The sequence below is a fragment of the Cibotium barometz genome, chromosome 39 (genome assembly GCF_041138505.1).
Source record: "Cibotium barometz isolate CiBa-2024 chromosome 39, ASM4113850v1, whole genome shotgun sequence".
Lineage (NCBI taxonomy): Eukaryota > Viridiplantae > Streptophyta > Polypodiopsida > Cyatheales > Cibotiaceae > Cibotium > Cibotium barometz.
The window spans coordinates 7,005,362-7,022,444 of record NC_141084.1 but is presented as its reverse complement, the minus strand read 5'-3'; the positions used below and the strand labels follow the sequence as shown (position 1 = coordinate 7,022,444).

At 40.2% G+C, this 17,083-nt stretch overlaps 1 pseudogene; it reads right to left on the bottom strand.

The window, feature by feature from the left end:
* Window positions 1-3,031: 3,031 nt before the first annotated feature.
* Window positions 3,032-3,662, bottom strand: LOC147615663 (uncharacterized; annotated as a pseudogene).
* Window positions 3,663-17,083: the final 13,421 nt, after the last annotated feature.

The following is a 17,083-nucleotide window of genomic DNA, read 5'->3' as shown; positions in this document are numbered from 1 at the left end:
ACTTACAACCTATCATACTATACATGGACAACATGTCCAAGACATACTGACTTTGTAAAATAACAGAACTCCATAAAGTGATCTCATAGCTCACCCAAATCCTTCATCTTAAACTTCTTCTTCAAAAGTCTCATGACATCATGTACGTCAGCATCAGTATAACTAGTGATAATCAAGTCATCCACATAAATGACTAATAGCATAATTCCTCTATCTATCTTTTTCACATAAAGTGAAAAATTTATATTGGATATCCAAAATCCATTGGTGATAAAATACTCCTCGATCTTGTTTAACCATGCTTTAGGTGTTTCAAGCCATACAAGGCTTTGCGTAACCTACACACAAAATCTATGCGTGCATCACTCTCATAACCTGGTGGCTGTATACATCATGTATACTTCTTCTTGAAAATTAACATGCAAGAAAGCATTCTTTACATCTATTTGATGTAAAGTCAAACACTTCATTGTAGCTATAGCAATGGCAGCTCTCATGGTTTCCATTCTCGTAATAACCGGGTTGGATGTCTCCTCATAGTCAATGTCGTATGTTTGCACATAATCCTTGGCAACCAATCTTACCTTATATACTTGCTCACTGATCCATCTACGTTATGCATGGCCTTATACACCCACTTACATCCAATTACCTTCTTTTCCTTAGGTAAAGGCACTAAATTCCATGTTGAATTTACATCTAATGCTTCCATCTCCTAATTCATGGTGTTCTGTCAATTTTTAATTTCCAAGTATATGCTTAAAATAAGTGGGCTCCAACTCCTTTATTGCTGTAACCATGTAAGCATAATGAGTAGCTATATATCCATCATATCTCTATCAACAATCCTCGTAGACCTACGTACACCTAGGTCACTACTAGGTGTTCTTAAGGCTCATCCAAAATTTCACAACTTGGAAAATGGCCACTTTTGCAAACATGTAAACCCACTTGTAACAAAGAGTTGTAATTTTGTTTTAAAAAAGGTTATTTTTTTAAAATAAAAATATTATAGCATTACTCGATGGTTTCTCTGTCTCGATAGACAAGTTATTTCTACAAAGCTATGTTTCCAAAACTTAGCAAAACTTAGTCTCAATCAAATTTGAGACTCGAGAAAAACAACTTTCATGGTTTTGATGCTTGTAAAGTCTGGCATTCAATGAATGCACAAAAAAACTTTAAGAGATATCAGGATACTAGGTCTACATTCATGCAATTTTCAAAGAAGCTTGATGAATTTATTATCCACAAATAAAACTTCATCACATGTGCATTAAAATTGAAAACATGGCAAACTTCAGCAAATAATTGCTGCAAACAATTTGAACTACAAATCAAAACAAGTATCTTCTCAAACAAAAATGACAAGTTTTTGGAAACTAAAAGTATGTGTTAACGTGATCTATAAAGTCATGACAACTATGCTTGAATGGGATGCTCGTCTTCCTCCTCATTCCTCGCCCTCCTCTCCCATTGGAGTGATTGCAAGAGTAGTGTGAGTAACTTGTTCCTCAGCCTCTGGGGGCCATCTGGCTCATAATCCACAGGGGCAACTATCTCCCCAACCTACTCACTACCAATAGGAGGCTGTGGCTCCTCAGATGCATCAAAAAAACGAGGATTAGATTCCATGCTCTTCATTCCCACCTCTTAGAACTCATTTGGTAACTCCTTGCGAGCTGTCACTCTTTGCTCGATAAATTTTACTTGGAGTGGATCACATTCCACTGCAACCACATTTCTACCTCTTTTTAATGCATTGACAGTTGTGGTACCAGTCCCGACAAAGAGATCCATCATCCACTCTCCTTTCATAGAAAGTAAATCAATTAAATCCATCATCAAAAGCTGAGGCTTTTGATATGGATTTATGACTCCTTGTAGACTTGCACTGGTGTGCTTGAACTTTTTACAAACTCTTGGGTGTTCAAAAACATTTGTGCGATTTGGTTTCATAGTAGCGAACTTATATGATCCTTTACTTTGCACACCCAAAGATGAATAAAAACCAATTGTAGCAAACTCACTAGCCCAAGAAAGACGATCAATTTTATAGCCATGGATGTTTGGCTTTGTCCTACAAAACAAAAGTTAACATCTAAGAAAAGAGCAACATATATTAATGCCTTAATGCTAGTATCAAAATATTCAAAAGTTTTACTTACCATGTCATCATTTGACATGTCATGTTTGAGTTGGTGAAGGCTTTTTGCGCTACAATAATTTGTTTATGGTGGGCAAGAAAAAATACTAGTGCCCAAGAGTCACAAGTAGTGACCTTGCTAAAAGCCTCTGTGACTTTTTTATAGGTAGATACTCCGTACTTCACATCATCATTGATTGAGTTTGGAGCACAAAAACCATAAGGAGCATCTACAATGGCCAAAGTGTAAGGACGTGCTGTGACAAAAGTGTCCATGTCTTCAACTCTTCCTTCATGAACACACCAATGAGTTGGAGACTCCTCTACATCATCAAGAATGAAAAGTGTGAGACCAAGAGTGATCTCAATGCTTTGGGGTTGTTGTCTCCTCCTCCTCTCTAGATGACAACGAGAAAGAAATTGCTCAAAGTCAAGAGGGATTTTCTTGATGGCAACCCATGGATCTTTGGTCTGAAAAAACCAACAAGAAAGATGTGAGATGTGGAAAAAAAGGTTTGTTAAGCAAAGCTGAAAGCAAGATGAACTACTCACCATGTTACCAAATAACAACATTCAACACTTGGGGTTTGCTTGAGTGTGGATGGTAGAGCTTTACCTCATCCCAATTAGAGAAATTCAACTTTTCAATCATTATTCTCTGCATGTGAAGCATGGTTTTTTGCCTAATAGACAACCAAAGAAATTAGATTTGATGAAACAAGTAAAACTTCAAAAAACAAAAGAGTCAATTTAATAAACAAACCTTTCAAATTCTTATCCCATTTGCTCTAAAGAGATGATTCCACCCTTCACACATGAGAGAACTACAATGATCAATGATTTCTCACAAATTCCTTGCAAATGTCTCCACACTGTTATCTTCATTTATTTGGGAATGGGGTTTGGTACTTCATCACTTAAGGCACCTTTGCCTTTAGAAGCTGTAGGCAACTTGCTGAACTTTTGACCTTTTAAATTTCCTTGCTCATGTAGCTTAAAAATATCATCTTTTAGATCCCAAATTTCTCCATCACGAAAGGCAAGTTGAAAATAGTTATCATATTGTTTCACATTGGGCTTTTGACTTGCTCCACGACCACCTTTCTTTTTTAATTCAAGACCACACTTTTCACAAAGTGCAGCTCAAAACTTGTCATCAATTTTCTCACCACGCCTAAAGGAATCAATCCACTCATTATGAAAGAACTTTATCTTTTGAATGAAAGTCATTTCCATTTAAAAGTTTGAGTTGATATTATGGTCAAGGGCAAGTACCTTTGCCTCCTCATTTGTTAAACTAGCATACACCCAACACATTGTCGTTTTGTAAGTGTCAACATGATCATGTTCGGCAGAGCAAGCTCTTGCTTGGCAAGCAAAGAATGAGTGAGTGCCCCCAAGAACCCAATATCTATAAGACTCAGCATTGGCCTTAGCAAGATTCCTTATTAGGACACTGTTGTCTATCCACTAAAACAAGTAAGGGTAACACAATGGCATTCGGCTTCTTTTTCATTTTGCACTTTAGATTATGAACATGATGTTCAACAACACTGCGAATCTCTAAGGGTCTTCATCTTGTTTGGGGATCCACTGGTGGACGATCAATCACACTTATGGGCAAAAATATAGGTAAAGGATCCAATATGTTATTTTGCTTGACCCTATCTTGAAAGAGCTTAAATCTCTTGTGTCGGGGTAAGGGGGCACTAGGACCGGATCGAACAATCTCTGATTCACGAAGAAACTTAGAGTCCTTTGATTTACCTGGATTTTTGATTCGTTTCATGCTGTGATAGGGGTTTGCATCAATGGAGAGGGGTGCGTTCTTCCTCAACCTCCTCATCACTTTCTTGAAGAACTTAAATCTTATTCTTCCTCTCCTTCCTCTTCGGTGTACTCACGTGAAGAGTTTTTATTTGAGCCCAAAAAACCCTCTAGCACCTCACTGTAGGCTCTCCCAAATGTCTACAACCTCACTGTCTAAGGCTCTCCCAAATGTCTACCTCACTGAAGGCTCTCCCAAATGTTTTTATTTGAGCACCTCACTGTAGGCTCTCCCAAATGTCTACAACCAAAAAAAATGAAATCAATGATATGTAAAAAAAAAAAGGAGAAAAGTTCAAAAGAGAATGAGAAAAGTTTAGCTCTTACCAAGCTTCGAGTTTGCATTGCATTGATCATCAAGTTTTTTGTGCTCAGAGGATTTATTTCATCCATCTCAAAGTCCTTCAATAAAACAAGAATGACAAAGCGAGTGGAGTCATCATGGTCAATGAGAAAATATACCCTATTTTTTCCTTTGTGCTCTTGGGGTGCCTTTTTTTTTTGGCGAGCAATTTTGTGAAACTGGCGAGCGATTGAAATCAGAACAAATAGGTACCTTTAACATTACTCTATTTCATACTCTCTCTCTCTCTCTCTCTCTCTCTCTCTCTCTCTCTCTCTCTCTCTCTCTCTCTCTCTCTCTCTCTCTCTCTCTCTCTCTCTCTCGGGATATTGACACATGTACACACCAACACATTTCACACTTTTGCAACGTATTGATAAAAGTCGCTTCCATACATGAGACATTGAATACAAAATCCATGGAAAACACTAATACCTATTCTTGGTTGAAATTGTAACATATAGGAAATTTCTCTCTCTCTCTCTCTCTCTCTCTCTCTCTCTCTCTCTCTCTCTCTCTCTCTCTCTCTCTCTCTCTCTCTCTCTCTCTCCAGGATATTGACACATGTACACACCAACAAATTTCACACTTTTGCAAGATATTGATAAAAGTCGCTTCCATACATGAAACCGTGAATACAAAATCCATGGAAAACATCAATAAGTGTTTTTGGCAACCAATGAAATGGCCATCTCCATGATTCATATTCCATATGAGGAGGCACTAGCACTACTTGAAGTTGCATGATCTTGCTTGTTTGTGTTGGGTCATGGAGGTCCCCCCAATTCGGATAGTGATATGGGTTGGTCATGTTAGGCTGTGGTATACCATAAGGGCATGGCATCATTGCCGGTGTCATTTCTACTCCTGGTGGTGGTGGATAATAAGCAAGTCGTTGGGCTGTATTGGTAGCTCCAGGTGGTGGTGGATGGTAAGAAAGTTGTCGATCTGTAGAAGTAGCACCACGTGGTACATATGCAGCATGCCCTGGCAACAACCATTGGGGTTGTCCATGCCAAGGTTCCTCCAACGAAATTTGAGGTTGGGTGCTTGCTTGAATAATTTTCTTGGATCTTTACCTTGAAATCACGTGGAACCCAGGTCTATGGGCACATCTTGCAAATGAGCCAACTCTTAATTATAACACAACTATGAGATTGCCTTGAAGTTAAAGGGAATCGATGAATTCCAAACTCTATGTGGGTTCACAAGGGGCTTGCTCCCAAGTACGAGGCTTATCTTGAGCCTAAGCATCCCAAAGATTTCAATGAATTAATTAAATATACCCAAATTTATGATAACATTTTACGTCGATCCAAAACCGGTCTTAGTAAGATAGTTGACGAGAAGGGTGGTAGTTTTAAAAGAAAGTCATTTTGAAATGACAAAGGGGCAAGGGAACCAAGGTGAGAATAGGGGACATGGTGGGCGTTGGTTGAAAAAACCGTGCCATACTAGAGAGAAAAACCTAACAAAGATCCAAAAGCAACAACATTATGAAAAATCCATGAAGGAAAGAGACGAGACATAGCAAGGGAGCATGTCCTAAGCTGGGCATTGGGGGGGGAGTTCCAATGATCCCAAAAAGGATGGAAAGTCCTTAAGGCAGGTTCATACTATCCAATGATTATCTCTTAGTTCCACAGAGTTCAGAGAGGTCACGGTTTGTCATACTACGGATAGTGCCCATGCTTGCTGCGTGACACAATCTATGTGGTAGTCATCATTTGGACCACATGATTTCTTTCAATTATATGGTAGGATAGGACCTTGGTCTCTTGCTCTAGTAGAGCTCCTTCTATCTTATGCGGCTTCAATTCAGGTACATTCTTTATGTAGGGGCGGACATATTGTTGAATGTACTTAAGCAGCTCAACAGGCACCCATCGATCATTGGAGCAATGGGGAAAGGAGATGGAGTGGGGAGCCAAGTATTGCTCCATGTATGCAATTTGCATCTCATAATGTTGGGACGCAAGGGCGAGCGACTTTTCAAAGTCGACTTCACGAGAGAACATGAGACAAAGAGCTCACTCTTATCCCCGCCCACGGGGTGGTGGAGAGGAACTCTGTAAGATTCCTCCCCAGCCTCTCAGGATGTCTTGTATCTTCCCCTGTAGTCAAATCCCTCTTCAGAAATATAAAAGATCTTGTTTCTACCAGTTTTGGCCTAGAGAGAGAAAATCTTCTAGAGAGTGGTAATTCAATTTTTAAATATTTTTGGATGGAAAACTATCTCTTCTTATTAAAATAAGTTCCCCCGAAATAGAAGTTCAAAAAGATTTTCAGAAGGTGCATTAGAAATCAAGTATAATCTGTTCAAGAGGCCTTATCCTGAGGGTCAAGATTTTTTCAAAATTTTAAATTAAGGTTCCTATGGGCCAATAAGATTCATCCAAATGTGTGGAGGAGAAAAATGAAGAAATAAGATTCATCCAAATCTGGTCCAAATTCAACCAAACTGAACCTGGAAAATTCTAGAAATCAGTTGGTCTTGGTTAGACCCTCCCTCTCCTATAAATAGAATGTGAGCTCTTTGTAAAAAAAAATAGGAGAATTATACTATGCCAGAATTATGCTGAAATAATGATAATTTTTACTATTCTCTAAAATTCTCTCCAAATTGAAGAAATTGGAGCTTCCCTCCTTCTTCAATCTCCATTGGTGGCTCCATCAGCATACCAAACCAATTGATTGGTTGGGGGCCTCTACCGTGATCAAAGAATCAAAGCAATTTGTAAGGTAAAGTGTGAATTTTGATCTTTTTCCATAATTTCTCAATGTTTCTCTCTTCTCAATCCCTCTCAAGCTTGATATGCTTAATTGGAATGGCTTTTTAATGCTATTGAAGTTAATTGATGAATGGAAGTAAGGAAATACATAAATTTTCATGTATGCTTAATTTTTATGGTTTTTATGATTTTTGTCATCTCTAAAATGAATATGATGTTATGCCTCATTGAAAAAAGGCATTCCCCTCTCTTCTTTAGTAAATCCAACCATTCTTTATCCTAGATGAATGATTAATGGACAAAATCAAGTTTTATAAAAGATTTTTTTTATATTAAAAGCGTGATTTTCATCATAAATAGAATTTATGCATAAATTAGATGCATAAAAGAAATTCTTTTATATTAAAAGAGTAATTTTCATCATAAATGATTTATCTGCATAAATAGATGCATAAAAGAAATTCTTTTATATTAAAAGAGTGATTTTCATCATAAATGATTTGTATACATAAAAGATATTTTTTTATATTAAAAGTGTGATTTTATCACAAATGGATTTTATGCATAAATTAGATGCATAAGAGAAATTCTTTTATTCTAAAAGTGTAATTCCTACTAAATTGGATTTATGCATGGAAAGATGCATAAAGGATTTATTTTAATCCAAAAGTGTTATTCTCATCAATTTTGATTTTATGCATAAATAGATGCATAAAGAATTTTATTTTTATTCCAAAAGAGTTATTCTTATCAATTTTGATTTTATGCATAGAAAGATGCATAAAGAATTTTATTTTTAATTCAAAAGAGTTATTCTTATCAATATTGATTTTATGCATAGAAAGATGCATAAAAGATTTATTTTTATTTCGATGCATAAAAGATTTATTTTTATTTTGAAAGTGGTATTCTCATTAAAATGGAATTTATGCATAGTAAAATGCATAAAAGGTGTATTTTTAATTCGAAAGTGTTATTTTTCTTAAAATTGAACTTATGCCTAAATAGATGCATAAAAGGGATTTTTATAAAAGTGTTATTCCTACTAAAGTTATCTTTATGCCTAATTAGATGCGTAAATAATCTTTATATCAAAAAATTTAGAATTCTCTTTCATTCTATGAATGGATGGATGGAAGTGATATGAATCAGATAAATGTAAATGGATTAATGGATGTGATGTCCTGTGAATTAGGATGTGAATGATGTAGATCAATGTAGCTGGATGTATGGATGATGTGGTTTGATGTGTGAATGATGTGGGTTGATGTAGATGGATGTATGGATGATGTGATTAGATGTGTGAATGATGTGGGTTGATGTAGATGGATGTATGGATGATGTGATTAGATGTGTGAATGATGTGGGTTGATGTAGATGGATGTATGGATGATGTGGTTTGATGTGTGAACGATGTGGGTTGAAGGAAATGGATGTATAGATGCAGATGTTGATGTGGATGTGGATGTGGATATGGATGTATGAATGTGGATGTATGGATGTAGATGTGGATGTGGATGTATGAATGTGGATGTGGAAATGGATGTGTGGATGTATGAACGTAGATGTGGATGTGGATGTATGAATGTGAATGTGAATGTGGATGTGGATGTATGAATGTGGATGTGAAAATGGATGTATGGATGTGGATATAGATGTGTGGATCATGTATGAACGTAGATGTGGATGTGGATGTATGCATCTCCTTGTTGACTTGAAAGCTTGTCATTGCCTTCACCTCGATCCTGAAACTCTTGCCCCTCACGTGCATCAAAACAACAGAGGCTATTTTCCCATATACTCGGTTCATCCTCAAGCTCTTCCACATGCCTACTATGTGTTGGTAGGGCTATGCACCGCTGAAAATTCAAGGTCCCCCATTTGCCATGGTTCTGAGACCATGGTTGTCCCCTCCTTACGCTTCCCAATCTGTAAAATTATAGAAAGTGGCACAATAACTAGAAAGTGTAAGGGTTAATTCTAGACATGTAGTGGAATCAGATATACCTTTCTTCTCATCAACTTGAAACTTGACTCTTCCACATTGTCAAAGCCCATGATGCTAAAGTGTTGACGCAAGTCTGCTAGGCTCCAATGCTTGCTTGCTGCTGCCACTCACTCAATCCATCCATTTTGCATCATCACAGCTACCTCAATGGCATAATTTCTTCTTCTGAGGCTTGAAGTGGGATCCATGTCCCATGCTTTTGCATCCATCTTTGGTAGTGCAAACGCATGTACAAAATAGAGCGTGCCTTCAAGAACCTAAAAGACACTGTAGAATCTACTACATTGCACTTGTACACATCACCTTGATGTGACCCCTCATTAACCTCCCAACCCTCTCCTAGTAATCCTTGAATGAGGTCAGACCATACCTCCTTACAAATATACATTGTTTTTGTTTGGTGCATTGGCACGAAATTGAACATGTGCACAAAAACATGTAAAGGACAAAACCAATTTAGCCCTACTGACCTAGATGCCTTTGAAAACTTGAGTGATGTCTTGATATCACTTACCATCTTAAACTTTAAGCATAAGATGGTCCAAGCATTAGGTTTGGGTCATTCGGGATTGTTAAGAGGGGGGTTGGGGATCTCTTCTAGCTTGCCAAATAAACTTGGTTTTTTATCTACAAAATATGAGTGAGAAAAGAAAAAGATATTGTTCTGTACAAGATCACTTGGGCTTTGGGATACAAACATTGCCTCTCCAATGGATGCATGCATAGCATAGAAAACTCCAGTGAGGCCTTTGGAGTGGTTGTTCCTCAACATAATTAGAGGGGAAAATATCTGTAGAGAGACATAAGAAAATGGAGAATCATAAGAAAATTTGAAACAAAAAATCCAATATTAGCATGTTATTAAAGCTGTGTTTATGTTACACTGACAATTTGAAGGAAACCTTGGTCGTTGGCCTTGAATGTACAGGTCTCCAAGGGTATACACATGTTGCACTATGGCAACCACTCCTTCCTTCTTAGTATGCTTGAAGCCTTGTAGCCGCCCCTTCCAATGATGTCGCATATTCCCCAGTTTTGATGCACTCGATGTGGTCCCTTAGAGCTTGGCTGCATGTAGACCCAAGCCCCAACCCTAAATCTTGTTGGAGCCCAAACTCCATTCTCATCTCTTGTGTTATGCAACACAAGCTCTTCCACCTTCTCCCTAGGTCTTCTCACATTATTGGAAGAGGCCATGGTGGTAAGAAAAGAGAAGAAGGAAAAAGAAAAGCTTGTTTTACAACAGAGGAGTGGAAAGGAGAGAAAGTTCAGGGTTTTCAGTGCAGCAATGGAAAGCTTAAAAGAGGGTTAGAGTTTGAGAATAGGCTTCCTGAACCTAGAGTAGACTAAAGAGGGATAGAGTTTCTGCAGCAATGGAGAGGGAGGGAGCTTGAGAGAGAGAGAGAGAGAGAGAGAGAGAGAGAGAGAGAGGGAGATTGAGAGGGAGGGAGAGAGAGAGAGGGAGATTGAGAGGGAGGGAGCTTGAGAAGGAGGGAGAGCTTGAGAGGGATAGAGTTTCTGCAGCAATGGAGAGCTTAGAAAAGGAAGAAAGAGGGAGAGGGAGCTTGAGACTGAGGGAGCTTGACAAGGAGGGAGAGCGTGAGAGGTATGGAGTTTCGGCAGTAATGGAGAGCTTAGAAGAGGAAGAAAGAGGTTCAAAATGAGCTTTCCAAACCTAGAGTATATTGGGGGGAAGTTTGAGAGGGAAAGCACACTTTTGGGAAAAAATTGAAATTTTTTAGTTTTTCGGGTTTTTTATCTGTGCGATTCTAGGTGAGGGGACCTCTAAGTTTGGGCCCAAGAGGTAGGGGGACAAGAGTAGTAATTAGGCCCCATTAGCAAACCAAAGCCTAGGCCCCCTAGGGATAAAGATGTCAAAAATGTGCACCCAGCCCTCTTTCTATTGGTCCATTCCTAACAATCAAAAGTTAATCCAAGAGGCCCTCTTTGGGTCCAAAAAATTCCTAATATGACCTAGTTTTTGGCACCTATTTTTGAGTTATGGATCCATTTGAGTTCCCAATTTTGTGTTGTGAAGACCACTTAATTAGTAAATATTCACACTACCTATAACTCACTATTCTTCCAACTCACAATCAATATTTATGTCATTTGGTATCAATGTACTTGCATCAGTGATCATTTTGGTGACATAGTGGAGACAGCAAGAGCACATGATCTTGCTCTATAACACACTTTATATATTGAGTTGCAAGAGAGTTACCATCGCTTTGACCAGATAGATTTTGAAGAAGTATGAACCACCACTTTCTTTTCTTCTAGTATTGGGAAATTAAAAGAAATCTCTAAATCATTATTCAAACAAATGAGGTGTATGTCATGAGTGTGCAAATAATAATGTTGATTGTTGGGGTGTTTGTTCGACACCCACCAAGCGCCCAACCTCCAACATATATGAGAGTGAACGGTAAGGATGCATCTGCTCTACAACCTGTGGGTTTACACACTACACTGACCTTTTGAGTGAGTTACTCCACCTAAAAGGAAGGCGTGCCACTCATATTATAGAGGGACAGATAATCATCCACCCACTGGGTGCAGTTGAGCGACCCCTTGAGACTGCAAGGTATAGAATAAACACTACATGCTTTTTGTTGGTAATGATTCGATACAATGTAAGAAATTGATCTTAAGTTTTTCTTCATTTCGGCAGGTGGCTCCTTATTAGTACTTTCATAATAATGGAGGGGGAACTAGTCATCCTTTTAAAACAATGTTTCAACTTCTTCCCAAGAACGAGGATGTGTGGCACTATCAACCAAGCTCATCCGCCCACCACTTGTATGCCTTACTTGCTATCAATGATAGGCTGGACTCTACATGCCTCACCTCATTTGGCAATTGCCTAAGGTTTTTGCAAGAAAAATTGAACCCTCCTTTGTGCAAATTTCTACATAACAATTCTACCCATGGCATGGCCAGGGTGGCATCTAAGCAAGCATGAATGCTCCTAAGCATGGCTAAGATTTTATGATGATTTTTCTCTAAGACCCTGGTCCTAGCAAATAGATTGGCAAGGGACTCATGTAAGATTTCCATCTCTCGGAATCATCCATGTTTGAATAGAGAGCATCATCTCCATACTTCTCCTCATCAAGGAGATTTTCCTGGGTAGGCTTGCCAACATGTGCGACTGGTCTCATAGCTACAGACGGACCGACATGGTCGTCAACAATAGACAAGCTCTGTGGAAGGGCATCCACTGGCTCATGTGAAACCGACTCGGGTAAACCATGTCAGTCTAGCAGGCTACTATGGCTTGGTGTCTACACCCAAGCTCAACCTACAAGAGGTCAGAAATAGGAGACAGGAGCCTAGAAAACCCACCCAAAGTCCCTATGGGTGGACTACCTCCACAACAATCCGCGATGGTGGCACCCAAATCCAGCGAATGAGGTGAGATGGCAGCCCGAATCTGATGGGCGATAGTGCCTGAATCTGATGGCTCAATAGAGAGAAAGAGAGAGAGAGAGAGAGAGAGAGAGAGAGTCAACATCACTCCTGAAAAGATGCAGGGGAGAAGAGAGCTTGAGCTCTTGCAAGCACACACACACTCACAAAACCCTAATAGAGAGCACACAAGGTGAGAGGCTGAAAATCTTCTTCTTCTTCACTCAACACTCAACACACCATATACAAAGATAAGAGTACACACATATGAAAAGGTACTCAACCAAATACATACTAGGGTTCTCTATAGTGTGAACCTAACTAAATGAGCTGGCGCTATAACTATGCCAGTCTCCAGAATGGCTGTCACACAGCCTGTCATCCCACTGGCCGCATATCACCCATGATCTCACCAACCATGCCAATGGTGTAAGTGTAGGGCCTATCCCCCAGGCGGGTCAGTGTCCACCGCCTCACTAGATGAGCTCAATATCTCAACAACTCTCCCAGGCGGGTCATCAGTGTCCACCGCCTCTCACTAGATGAGCTCGATATCTCAACAACTCCCCCATGTTTGTAGGAAATCAAAGCTCTTCTTGTTTCTAACTAACACAGAAAGAGAGAGATAGCCTTTCCCCCCTTCCTTTAAATGACTACTCTTAAACTCCCAAGAGAGAGAGAGAGAGAGAGCTTCTTTGTTCAAGTCATGGCTATGGTGATGGCTATCTCTTGATGGCTATTTTTTTTGCTTAGCTGCACACAACAAGAGAGACAGAGAGAGAAGAATTGCATGGTTGCCCCCTCTTGCCATGTCGACCTCCTCCCTTATGGGCTACTATGGCTGCTATTTCCCAAGCAATTGAGACAGCCCACTGTCTATTATGTAATCAATCAAAGAGGGAGAGAGAGAGAGAGAAATGGTGCGCTACCCTCCCCCTCCTGGGCTACCATGAACTTGACACAAGAGGGAGAGAAAGAGATGAGCATGTGGCGCTACCCCTCATTACTGGTGGCTGAAATTGAAGAGAGAGGGTGGCTGCACAAAGAGAGAGAGAGAGAGAGAGAGAGAGAGAGAGAGAGAGAGAGAGAGAGAGAGAGATGCATGGTTTCCCTTCTTCTTCCCCCTTGGCTATGTCGATATGGCTCCCTCTTACCCCCTTGGGCTGCTCCACACACACCAGAAAAGAGAGATGGTTCTTTCAAGCTTTATGTATATGGCGATTATAGCCCCTTCCTTTCTCCTTTGCATGAGAAGTCGTAGGCCCCAAAAAAGAGATTTGAGCTTCCATGGAACTTTCAGAGAGCTCACAACTCTGTTTTCTCTCCACTACCCAAAGATTAAGGATAAGGCTCCTTATCCTTTACAGGACCATCCCCCAGTTGCACAGTGAGGGAGTGTGTAACCTCTTCTCTGATGCCAATGTGATGTCCTTGCCACTACGGACATGCACTGAACACACTCTGACTACGCAGAGTTGGAGAAGGCAAGGCTCATGTTCACCTCTCTTAACCCATAAAGTAGAATGAGCATGTACCCATTCCGCCGGGCTATACGTAGTGGCCTGCTTGCCCACACTAGCCTCATCACCCGTAGTACTCTGACCCAGATGACTCACCCCAAACCTTGAACTTACTTGTCGTTGGCACTCCAATGTGCATACTTGAAGCTCGAACCCACACACACTACATGCTACTACATGACAACCTGGGTGATATTTTTTGCACTTATGCCACTAGCATGATTGGTAAGATAATGGTTGATATAGTGCTACCAGTGGGGACAACAAGCTATGTGTCAGCACTAGTGTCATGGCATAGTTATAGCACCAACTCATGTAGTCGGGTTCACACTATAGACCAACCATTGTATGTTATAGTAAGAGAGTACTTTCCCTTATAATATGTACTCGTACCTCCTTTTTATATTAATGGTTATAGAGAAGAGAAGAAGATAGAAGAAAATCCGACCATCTCTCTCTTGTGTGTGTGTGTTGCTTTGAAGGAACTTAAGCTCTTTATGTTAATGGTTGTAGAGAAGAGAAGAAGATAGAAGAAAATCCAGCCATCTTTCCTCTCTTGTGTCTTTCTCTCTCTTATATGTGTGTTGCTTGCACAGAACTTAAGCTTTCCCTCTCCCTCGCGTTCTCTTTATAGTATTAGAGCTCGGATTCGTGTGAGAGCTAAGGAGGCAAGCAAGAGGCAAGACCAAGGCAAGCAAGGAAGTAGTACATGGGGTAAGGGTATTTCCCTCTTTGATTTTGGAGCAACACCTTCAGTAGCTCTATGAGAGCTATAGGCAGACAAGGAAGTCATTGTCTTTGATTGAGGTATCCTCTTGTTAAGTTTGCAGCAATGTGATGAGCTATGGTGGATCAAATGCAAGAATCAACATGATTAACAAAGAGATTAGATGATGATTAAGATGTGATTAGTGAGAAATTAACTAATAGCTTAATGTAGGCATGGATAATTAAAAAATAGCAAATTCTCATTAGGCCAATGCCTCAATTTATAGAGTTTACATCCAAGCATCTAATCCCATTGATCTCTCCTTGATTCACTCCACCTCTTTTGCTTGATTCTCTCCACCTCTTCCCAGAATATCTCCACACATCCTAAATCTTCTCATGCTACTCTTTATTCCTCTCCCAGTAGATACCTCTCACCTCTCCATAGCTTCTCTCTCATTTACAGATTCTCTTTTATAGCCTCTTGCTAAGGGCTTGTTCCCGCACACACCCTATTCACTTATATATTTCAAGACCTCCCCTCAAGTGAATAATCCTAGCACACATGGACCCTATACCAAGTTTCCCTCTTACTTGGTAGTCCGCGATGACCAGTGCCTCAAGTCCCTAAACTCATAGTCCTTGACACTCTCTCTCTCTATGTGTCCAAGGCTACTACAAGTGCCCGTGACCTTGACTAAAGTGCTCACACATACATCTACCACATGGCCTACATCATCGGTGGCTCAAAGGTGGTTTTACTCCATTGTTGGGGCAAGTTACATTGGGTTGTGGGGTTTCTCTCTCTCTCTCTCTCTCTCTCTCTCTCTCTCTCTCAGAAAAGATGATCTGACTCCACTTCCTTGGGACTCTATCAATTGGGTGAGATATTTTCACTCCCATTGTAAACAATAGGGACAAGTTCTCTGATGAAAGAATGATCAGTCAATTCCTAGAGGGACTTAAATATGTATCCTTGCTTAACTCCCTATATGCCCTAGGGCATACCTCCTTTAAGCAATGTTGTAGAAGCACCATGGATTTCAAAGAAAATTTCAAGGGAACTCGCTCCCAAGAATTGCATGAGGGCACTTCTAAAGCTTCCTTCAAAACCACAAGTACGAAATCAAAAGGAAAGGGAAAAGAATCATCTTCAGGACAACAACATAGGTGGAGTAGCTAGCAATTGCATTAATGCAGCAAATGACCCAACAATGGAGAGTAGGCCAAAGTTGTGACCAGGTTGGGCAACCTCATCTTTACCCCAAGAGAGAACTAGTGTGCTATCTGATTTGTTAAGCAAACCACACTAGTACGGAATGTCCACATTTGAGACCCAGCATTAGGGGAAATTTGGACTCAAATTAGGCCCTTTAAGGATTTGTACACATTCTCTCTCTACAAAAATGGTCTCATAGTGAATTTTTTGCAAATCAACTCAGAAGTGAGCAGAGTTTGGACATTTGGAATCTACTCTTTGAGACCTATCCAATGATATATAGCACGATGGGTAATTTTGCATATTCAAGAAGTCCCCTACAAATCCTAAGTCACTACGTGACGGAGGGTGATCACATGTACCTAGTATATCTACTAACGCAGCTGCAACACCACGGGGATGAGACTTGAACAACATATCTAAATGACCTCCTATGTAATGCTTTCACTATGTTGGACCTCATCAAATAGCAGAATGTCCAGTCAAGAAAGGAATGGCTAGTACTCCTATGAGTTCTCCTACCTTAACTCCCTTATGCACAAGTTGTGGGATAGACCATATGTACAAGGATTTTCCATTAAGAATGGGTGAAATGGGGAAGGAACATAAAGTTAAACCTAGTACCAGCATTACCTTGCTGAGTATATGGGATGGTTTCATCCACACAGTGCCTTTGAATGCCCTCTATTATGGCTCACCCTAACCCTCAACTCTTGGAACTCCTCTTCTGCGCCCTCAAGCTAAACCTCCTTTCAACACAACATTTTCCACCAAAATCCCTCCCCTCTCCATTAACCTCCTCATCACCCTCTTCTTCTAAAACCAAATTTCTTTCGATAATCCCACCATCCTCCTCACCCTTCCCATTCACCCTCTCATCGTCGCCAACCTCATTAACTAGGCCACCCTCCTAGAGTATAGACAAGTAATAGATACCGACCCCTCCATCCAACTTATAGTGCCCAATGGCCTTTGTGCGTACCCCTATGCCTCTTCCAAATCCATTTCCCTCACCTACTTAGCTTGGAATGGCTAGACAATAGTCTACTTCACTTACAAGGCCCTCCGTTGCCATACCCTCCCCCCTACTCCCCCTGTGGCTTCCTGTTCCTCTACACCCGCATGTACCACCAATTGGAGGTCATTGCCATCATCGCCATCCTCTAGTT